Raw genomic sequence first — 9,698 nt, forward strand, 5'->3', positions numbered from 1 at the left:
GCCACAGCACACTGGCGCGCTGTGTCTTGTGGTCTTGGAGGAAACCGGGGTTGCCCAACAAGCCCTTCACTGGTATGCTGCAGGCTGGGTGCTCAAAGGCCTTTAGAACTAGGGTTTAGCCCCACCCCTTTCCCCTACACGCCTTCCCCTCCTTCCTGTCCTCCACCCACCCAGGGCCAGACTCACTCTCACTCACACCATGGCTCACTCTTTCCAGCAGGTTCTGAGAATGTGACTCAGGTGGCTCCCCTCTCAGCTGCTCTTTGGTCGCATCGCCAAGTCTTAGGGGGCGAGTCCTGGGTGCTGGGCACTGTTCCAGGCTCAGGGACCCTGCAGTAGATGAGTCTGAAGGCCCTGCCCTTGGGAGGCTGGTCTCCATGGGTGTGGGAAACTGCACCCATGCACCTGGGTACATGGTCTGCTCCCAGCACTGGTGACCACAGAGTGGCACGCCATCTCTACCATGATGCATGCCTCCCAAACATGCGGAAAAAGCACCTTAAGGCAGGTGGACAGATGCTTGTGTTGGACAGATGCTTGACTCATCTGGCATTTCAGGGAAGACACACTTATCTCAAAGAACATTTGCTCCTCTTGTCTCCTGTATGGTTTGTCCTTTGAAGCATTCTCTCTGAATGCTTGGAATACCAAGGTGAGTACACCGCCACCTGGGCTGATGTATATGATTAAGGAGAGGCTGGCGGGCCTCAAGAGCTACAAAACCCCACCGCACATCAGCCTACAGGCAACTAATCTTTGACAAAGGGCCTAAAAATGTCCCATAGGGTCAAAGACAGCATCTTCAACAAAGGGTGTTGGACAAGCTGGGGCCCATATGTAGCAGAATGAAACAAGACCAATGCCTTTCCCCAGGCACAAAGACGAACTCAAGATGGGCTAGTAGGAGGCACACTCAGCAGAAGACAAGATAGATGACTGGGACATGTGAAATTACATCGCTTATGCACATCCAAAGGCTTCGTCGGAGAGTAAAATGAGAGCCCACAGATTGGGAATTTTTTTTTTAACCAATGACCACACATCAGGAAAAGGGCCAATGACCAAGATATACAGAACTCGGCAACAGCTCAGTATGAAAATAACAAACGACCCAGTTCGGAAATGGGAAACAGACACGAACAGACCGTTTACCACAAATGAACGACAAATGGCTGACACACGATGGAAAATGCTCACGATCACCAGCCATGCCAATGAAAACCACCGTGCGACACCACGTTACACCTGCAATGCCGGCCCCGATCGAAAAAACAGAAAGAAAGAAAGCCCCAAAGGCTAGAGAGGCTGTGGAGAGATTGGGGCTTGTCTACACTGTTGGTGGACTTGTAAATACATGCAGCCACTGTGGAAAATGATTCGCTGATACTTAACGCAACTGGGGATTGAAATCCCACGGGATCCAGCCAGACCCCTATTAGGCATCTACCCTAAAGAAACCAGAGACACCACACAAGTGGAGGTGTGTTCTTGCATGTTCACAGCAGCACAGTTCACAATCGCAAGAAATGGGAAGCAGCCCAAATGCCCAACAGGGTAGGAATGGGTAAACTATGGTACGTATGCACAATGGAATACGATGCATCCCTACAAAGCAGTGATGAACAACTGTTCTATGGATCCACTCTGATCCGGAGAAGCACCAATTAAACAAATCTTAGGGATCAATTCCCAAACAAAGGGGTAGCATGCCTGCCTACCAGCCATGAACCATACATTACCCTCCTTGTGTGCACTTCTAAGAACCACCTTGAAAGAGGACATCTCACATCGGCTGGGGGTCACTTCTTAAAGAAGGGGGGAAAGCTTGGTGCTCTACAACATTGAGATAAAGCTGCGACAAACCAACAGGCCCTCCACAGGAATGAGAGAACCACCGTACTGGAAAATCAAGCCCAAACCAGGGGGTCTCCTGGTCTCCAGGAACATCCACGATTTACAAGAGACACTGATAGTTCTGCTGGTGAATGTGGTGGGTGAGTGGGGCGGAGCAACCTCATGGTGGGAAGGGATACTAAACAGTGAGTGTAGGGAAGCCAGGGGGACACTGGGACAGATTTCATGTTCCTGGGTAGACACTGCAACTACGTTTCTACCAAACCCTCGGTGAACCATGCCATGGTCTAAGCACCACGATGCCCTTGGATGCCAGCCTCGCAGGCAGCATGGCATCCCCCAGGGCCCACCCCAGAGAAACTCAACAGAGAGACCCAAATGAATGGCTTGAGCCCTTCCTGGAAGCTGCCTGCACCCTTGGGCTGAGGACTGGGGTACTTACATGGGAGAGGAAGCAGAGAGTGGCCATCCCGGGGCTGTGGAAGTGGCAGCTATTGGACCTTCAAGGTAACCCCTGGCTTTGTGGGTGTATGTGTGAGTCTGGGTAGACTAGAGGAACAACCCCACAGAAACTCATATGTATAAGAGAGAGTGCTATATAAAAGGTAAGTGTACATTAAGAAAGCAGCCCAACCCAGTCCAGTCCAAGCCCGTAAGTCTGACATTAGCCCATATGTCCGCACCAATCTACAAAGTCCTCCTCCATCTCACAAAACACATGCAATGACGCCGACTGCAGGAGGAAAGCCAAGTCAGGGAGCGTGTCAGCATCTCAGCGGTGGCAGGGGTCTCCACGTGCTGCTCCAGCACCCAGGGCTGCATCAGGGTAGGTCCACGTGGCTTCTCCTCAGGGATGTCTGGCAGGAAGTGAGCCTTGCCAGCTGAGGAAAAGAACTAGCTAAGGCAGCCACACACTGGTCCAGCCATCAGAAAGCAAGAGACCAGAAAACGAGGAAGGCGAGGCTCACCGAGCCATTTATCTCTCTGCCCTTCCATTCACCCCACTTGTGAATACCGTCCAGTTGGCACAATAAACCTTACCTATCACAGAGTACAATGTAAAGGGACCCAGAATCACCATGTATTTAGTACCTCTGTGCCCACCTTGCATTTGATATGACAGGCTTTGAGCTGTTGGGCAGGAAGCTACACTTGTAAGAATTGAGACAGGAAGCTTCCCCCTGGCACCAATCCCCAGGGTAGGCAGAGCTCCATCGATTAGGAAGTCAAACTGATCGTGGCTCACAGTGGAACTGCACTCCCATGGACTCCTCCTACCGACAGTGTCTGGAGTTCCGTGTCATTGGAAAAATTGTTGATCTCATCAATGCAATCGTCTTAGCCCCTAGGGGGCTGCTTGACAAGGTTTCTCTTTTTTCTTTTCCTGCCTTTCGTTTGTTTGTCTTTGTTTTTGTTTGTTTGTTGCTGTTGTGTGTGGAGTTGGTCTCACGGAGTTTTGTTTTGTCATAAGACAACCACAAAGTAAACCCCAGTCATGCCTAACTCATGGACAAACAGATGGATTCTGGCCCCAATCAAAGAACAGCTAGTTCTGATTACCTCCCCTTCAGGAAGTGATCACTGAAGCTAAGGGAGCTACAGCAAAGTGTGGTGAAGAAAGCAGAGGGTGCCTGGCTATCAATTGGAATCGTGACTTGGGTCTTAAAGCCTTGTATTCAAACCAGCAGCCATCTAAGTGAGGGGTCAGCTAAGTCCACATCGAAGAAGCACACCAGCCTGTGTGATCCCAAGATGAAATCACAAAACCCAAATATGACGAAGGGAAAAGTATCCGAGCTTAAATGGCAAAGGCCATTTAAGGAGGACAGCGGAAGCCCCAAACCCATCTGCAGACTACCTAGTCAGATGAAGTTTCTGGCAGATCCCCTCTGGCCACAGGCAAGGGTCTAGAACAGGCCCATCAGACAGAGAGCATCGTCAATTTGATTATGCTGGATCGAACTTGAGACTTGGGTCAGTTGACCTCCCTCTTGACCCAACCTGAATTTGTTCTAGGTGCAAGTATTCCTTGCTTATTCCAAGACAAAAATGTCTTCCCTGGCCTTTAAAATATTGATGGGGATCTCTTCTCTCTTATTTGCATTTGTATTTATACATTATTGCTATTTTATCCTTAGCCCTTTATTTTGGGTTGGGTTTTTATTGTTTCTGTTAGGTTTTCCAGTTTGTGAAGCGCAGAAGGGGTAGATGCATAGAGATAATAACTGGGTGCAATGGTTTATAGGGGCTGTGGGGGTGGGGGACCGGGAGGCCCGAGGAGATTTGAAGAGCAAAGAATGAATGCAGGAGGGGTGGAGAGCACTAGAACGGATTGTGATGATACAACTCATTTTAAAAGCGATTTTCCCACGAAAGTGTATGGTATGTGAATACTCTATCAATAAAAGTACTAAAAAAAAGCAGCCGAACTTGACCAATGGTTAGCACCGGTGAAAGGGAATGAGCCGTTACATCGAGGGCATTGGCTTTATGTCAATGGCGGTAGAACACTTGGTAAAAGGATATCAGTCATGGTTGCGCAACACAAAGAGTGTAATCAATGACTCTGAATTCCACAAGGACCCGTGGAATTAGGGAATGCTCTGCTGTGTATATTTTTGGCACAATTAGACAATAAGTAATTACATGAATGACAGTCACTACAGGGAAGAAGCGGATGTTCTAGGATTGAATATGGTGACAACTGTGTAATTCTTCTTGCTATGATTGAATGATTGAATTGTATAATGTGTGGCTGAAGCACTAATGAAACTGCTTCAAAAACAAAACATTGTTGACTAACCGCTGGGCTTTTCTCCACCTTCTCGCTTCTCCCGAGAATGGAGTTGAGTCCCCTCCAGCCCCTTCCCTGTCTTCTGTAATTGTGCGTGTTGCTCTTTGGCCCCGCTTGACCGTGTGCTGGACCCGACACACATGGAGGGAGGAAGATAGCAGATGGGCACTCTAACGAATGAGATGGTACCATGGAGGGCATAGGGTCCCCGGTGGTGCACTCAGAGAAGACTGAGAGTCCAAACGCATCCCGTGACACTATGGAAGACAGTCCCGGCTACCTGGCAGTAAAGATCAGAGCCAAGAGATTCCCTAGAAGTCAGCTCTACCCGGTAACCTACGGGCTCCCCAGCAGGAGCCTAAATCAATTTGAGATCAATGTGTCTGACTGATTTGCTTTGAATACAGTGAGTTAGAAGGTGTCAAGTGCAGTGGGAAGTCCAAGAGCTGAGTAAAGGAGCGGAAGGTGTGTGCACATGTGCATGCATGTATGTGTATATGGGTCACATGTTTGCGGTGTGTGCATGTGTTCATGTATGTACATAGGCATGTGCACATGTGGGTTGTGCATGAGGCATATGAGTACTCACATGCCTGTGAATTATGTCTGTGTGCATGTCTTCGTGGTGTATGTGTGCACGTGTCTGCTGTGATGTGCATATGTGCATGTATACCTATATGTGCTATGTGTTCATGCATGTGTATTGGTGTATGCATGCTGTGTGCATGTGTGTGTGCCTGTGCAGGTATGTGTATGGGTGTGCATGTGTGTGCGCCTGTGCATGTATGTGTATGAGTGTGTGTGTGTTGTGTGCATATGTGTGTCGTGTCTGTGTGCACGTATGTGGTAGTTACATAATCTGGTGTCAATTTGACTGATTCAGAGTGAAGGGGTGGAGTCTATCCTGTCAATCAGTTCATAGTCAATGAGGCCTCTGTGTGGCTATGCCCTTCTCCTGAGGATTCTGAGAATTCCTCCTTAGAGGTGGGAGACACTCTCTCTTTCTGCTCACTCTCTGTGAGACATCCCCGAGGAGAAGCCACATGGACCTACCCTAATGCAGCCAGAGCACCGGGAGCTGGAGAAGCCACATGGAGACCCCTACCAGCACTGAGATACTTACAACACCACTGGATCCACAAGACTTCCACCCACTGGCCTGTGATCTTCCTGCATTCGGCGTCATTGTATGTGCTTCATGAGTCTAAAGAGGACTTTGTAGATTGGTATTGGACATGTGGGCTAATATCGGACTTATGGACTTGATCTGGACTGGGCTGCGATGCTTTCTTAATGTACAATTACTTGTTATGTAAAGCTCTTTCCTCATGAATTTGTTTCTCTAGTCCACCCAGATGAACACACTGTATGTTTAGGGCCATGTGTATGTGTGCGCATATGTGTGTCATGCCTGTGTGCATGTGTGCCTGTGTGTGCAGTGTTTCATTGGCACGCACAGTCAGAAAGCAGAACTACCCTTGATCCAGTTAACTCCCTCAACTGGGCTTTCTTGCTTCAACTCTTGATGACTCTTTCATTTCATTTTTAATGTTCTTTAGTTGGTAAATAAAAGCTCACACTCACTACCAGAGAGTCAAACTTGACTCATAGCAACCCTCTAGGACAGAGTAGAACTGCCCCTGTGACGTTCCTGGGACCGCAGCTCTTCAAGGAGTAGGACCCCTCCTCTGCCTCTTGCAGGGCACCTGGGGGGCCCAAACTGCTGACCTTGGCATTAACAGCCCAGTGTGTAACCCGCCATGCCACGAGAGTGCTTTCTGTGGAGAGGTGCCCAAGTAACCCAGCGATCTCTGGGGAGCACAGCGGAGGACACGTCCCTCTGCTGACCGAGAAGTGTGCAATTCCACCCACCAGCTGCTGCACAACCCAGTGCCCAGGTGGTGTTGTGGTGACACGGTGGACTGTGGGTCCGCATGGCCGGCAGTTGGAAGCCACCAGCCTTCTTCCTCGGGAGACAGACTGGGCTTTCTACTCCCGTCAACAGTGACCGTCTCAGGAGCCCACAGGGGGTGCCCCGCTGTGCCCTCTTGGCCTAGCCCAGAACAGTTACCAGTAAATCAATACTGGAACGCAGGCAGTTGTCACAAATTGGAATGGATACCGTGGCGTGATATAATGTCTCTGGTTTTAGGAGGTCAATGTGTAGGCCTCCACTTGGCAGTCGGAGCCTGGCAGGTGGGACTTTCTGTGAGCAAATCAGTCTGCATGCTGACAAAACCACCTGGGGTTGGAGGACCTGCTGGGAAACAGAGAAGATGGTGCCATCTGCATAATCAGAAGACGGTATTTCCCTGGTATTCCTGGAGTTGGGGTGGGGGTGGGGGTTTCCAGGAACTGTGGGGTCTTAAGAGAAAAGACTGTGCAGGGGCTTTCCAGACTGAGGGGAGGCTTTTCATGAGGAGGGCTCTGGAGTCGAGAGACTGGGATGTACCCTGGGCTGCTTTTTGAACGTCGATGACCAGGCCTTTCTTCCTAGTCTCCCTTAGAGTGGAAGCGTCACGGCAACGCACCAGTCTCGCAGGACAGGTGGGTGGTGGGTGTGTATGACGGGCACTTGCTGGGACTCGAACCAGGGTCTCCTGCATGAAGCACCACAGCGTCCCACCAAAAGACTACGAGTGCCACAGGAAGGGGCCTTTGGGGCCCCTTAGCAGCCCCACACAGCCCTGAGGAGGCTGTGACAACAGCAACCCCCTGCCCTGCCCCTGACTGCTGACTCATGCCTGGCCCCACCCAAGACACCCACAAAAAACACCACCCTACCTGCCCCTTAGCGCCCCCTCCTGGTGGAGACACCAAATAGTCTTTCTGTCTCTCTTTTTTCCGAACCACCCCCACTTAAAACAAAAATAGTTTTATTGGCCTATACAGATCACTCATTTTAAAAATGTTTATTAGTTATTTTAGTGGGAGCTCTTACAGATATTATAACACCTCATAATTCAGTTAGATGGAGCATAATTTTACTATGACTACCACCATCACTTTCAAAACGTTTTCTTTCTTCTTGAACTCTTTGATACCCCTATCCCCTCCTCCCCCACCCTCCCCCTCCAGGAACCCTTATTATAATATTATATGTTATTATTTTTTGCCATATCTTACATCATCCGATGTATCCGTTCACCTGCAATTCTGTCATTCATTCCCCACAAGTGGGGTTAGGCAGTCATCAGTGCTATCAGCTATCCCTTCCCTCCCTTGCCCCTCCCTCTCTTCCTGTACCCTCAGGGAATCATTACTCCCATTATGATTTCTGTAGGGTTATCTATCTTGGCTATCATGCATGGAATGCTCTTAATTATACAAATGAACATATGCAGGTCTAACAAGATTAATGAGGTAAAACAAAGACCATAATAGTAAGGGGGAGACATATTTAAAAAAACTAGATGATAGTTAAATGTCATTCATCAGTACTATACTGCACCCTGGATATATCATCCTTTCCATGTGACTCTTCTGACAGGGTTTGTCCAAGTATCTTACAGGAGGATTTGGGGTCTGTACTTTGTCCACGCTCCTTCACATCAATTTGATTGCTTGTTTTAAAACTTCTGATACCTATCCCTATCGACACCTCATGGTCACACAGGCTGGTGTCCTTATTCCATGTGGGTTTTGTGGCTTCCCTGCTAGATGGCCGCTTGTTTAACTCTGAGCCTATAAGACCCCAGACACTATATGTTTTAATAGCCAGTCGCCATCAGCTTTCTCCACCAATTAGCTTATGCACCCATTTTGTCTTTAGTGATTGTGTTGGGAAGGTGAGCATCATACAGTGCCCATATCATACAATTTAATCATTCAATCTTATTAAGAAGAGTTGTACAATCATCACCACAATCAATTTTAGAACATTTTCTTCTCTTACTCATTATTGTTAGTGGCCCCATTCCCCGCCCCCCCAAACCTCCCCTGATGTGCCCTTAGGTCATTATTTTATTTAGTTTCCCAATTCTACAACTTCCACTTGTATAATCCAGTGTCACTGATTGCCCTCTTTGTGCCATACAGTCAATATCGCTATCCTTTCCCAAATTAGTCTACCACCATTGACATACACTCAATGGCCCCTATGGGACAACCCTTTCCCTTCGCCTCTGGCAACCATTGGTCAAGTTTGGTTCTGAATAGCCTTCTCTGACCCACTTAGATGACCTCGTCTTGACAGGGGAAACAAAATGGGTCGTGAGTCATCTCATGTGGCTTTTGCAGCCAAAGTATCTAACACCCACCAAATGACCTTTTCCTGCATGAGTCTGGTAAGAGGGTGGGGGAAGGTGCTGATGAGATTAACCTGTGAGTCACTGCAAACAGGATCCCCTGGTGGGCCATCGCGCTGTGTATAAAACGAGCCCTTTGAGGAGCAGGAAGAAGGATCTCCTCACCACCAAAAGCCAAGAGAGCAGTGCATCTTCTAGACCTGAACAGTGAACCTCCTGGATCCAGAAGACAGCTGGACCGTTAGGGGAGCAGCAGCAGAACCAGCATGGAACTGAGTGACAGCTGTCCCGACACAGGGAGTGCTTTTGTGCAGGAGGCTGACTTGCAGAGGGGATGCCCCCAGGCACTTAATTCAGGGAGTTGCATTTGCTGACCCACGTAGTGGGGACCTTTGGTTTGAGGCTTCCAGGGGAGCAGTATGACCCTTTGGGCATTGATTGGTGGACCTGGAGCTTTTTTTCCCCTTTACTTTTATAAAAATCATTTGATTGGGGGCTCATACAACTCTTTTCACAATCCATCCATCCGTGTGTCAAGTACATTTGTACATATGTTGCCATCATCATTTTCAAAACCTTTTCTTTCTACTTGAGCCCCTGATATCAGCTCATTTTCTCCCTCCCTCACCCTCCCTCATGAACCCTTGATAATCTATACATTTTTTTTTCATGTCTTACACAGAGCGCTATCTCCCTTCATCCATCTTTCTGTCGTCAGTCCCGGTGGGAGGGGGTCATAGTAGATCATTGTGATTGGTTCCCCCTTTCTCCCCGCACCTTCTCCTTCTCCTCCTTGTATTGCT

This window comes from Echinops telfairi, unplaced genomic scaffold (assembly GCF_000313985.2).
Source record: "Echinops telfairi isolate 266 unplaced genomic scaffold, ASM31398v2 ScPeMD7_7459;HRSCAF=8497, whole genome shotgun sequence".
NCBI classification, from domain to species: Eukaryota; Metazoa; Chordata; class Mammalia; order Afrosoricida; family Tenrecidae; genus Echinops; species Echinops telfairi.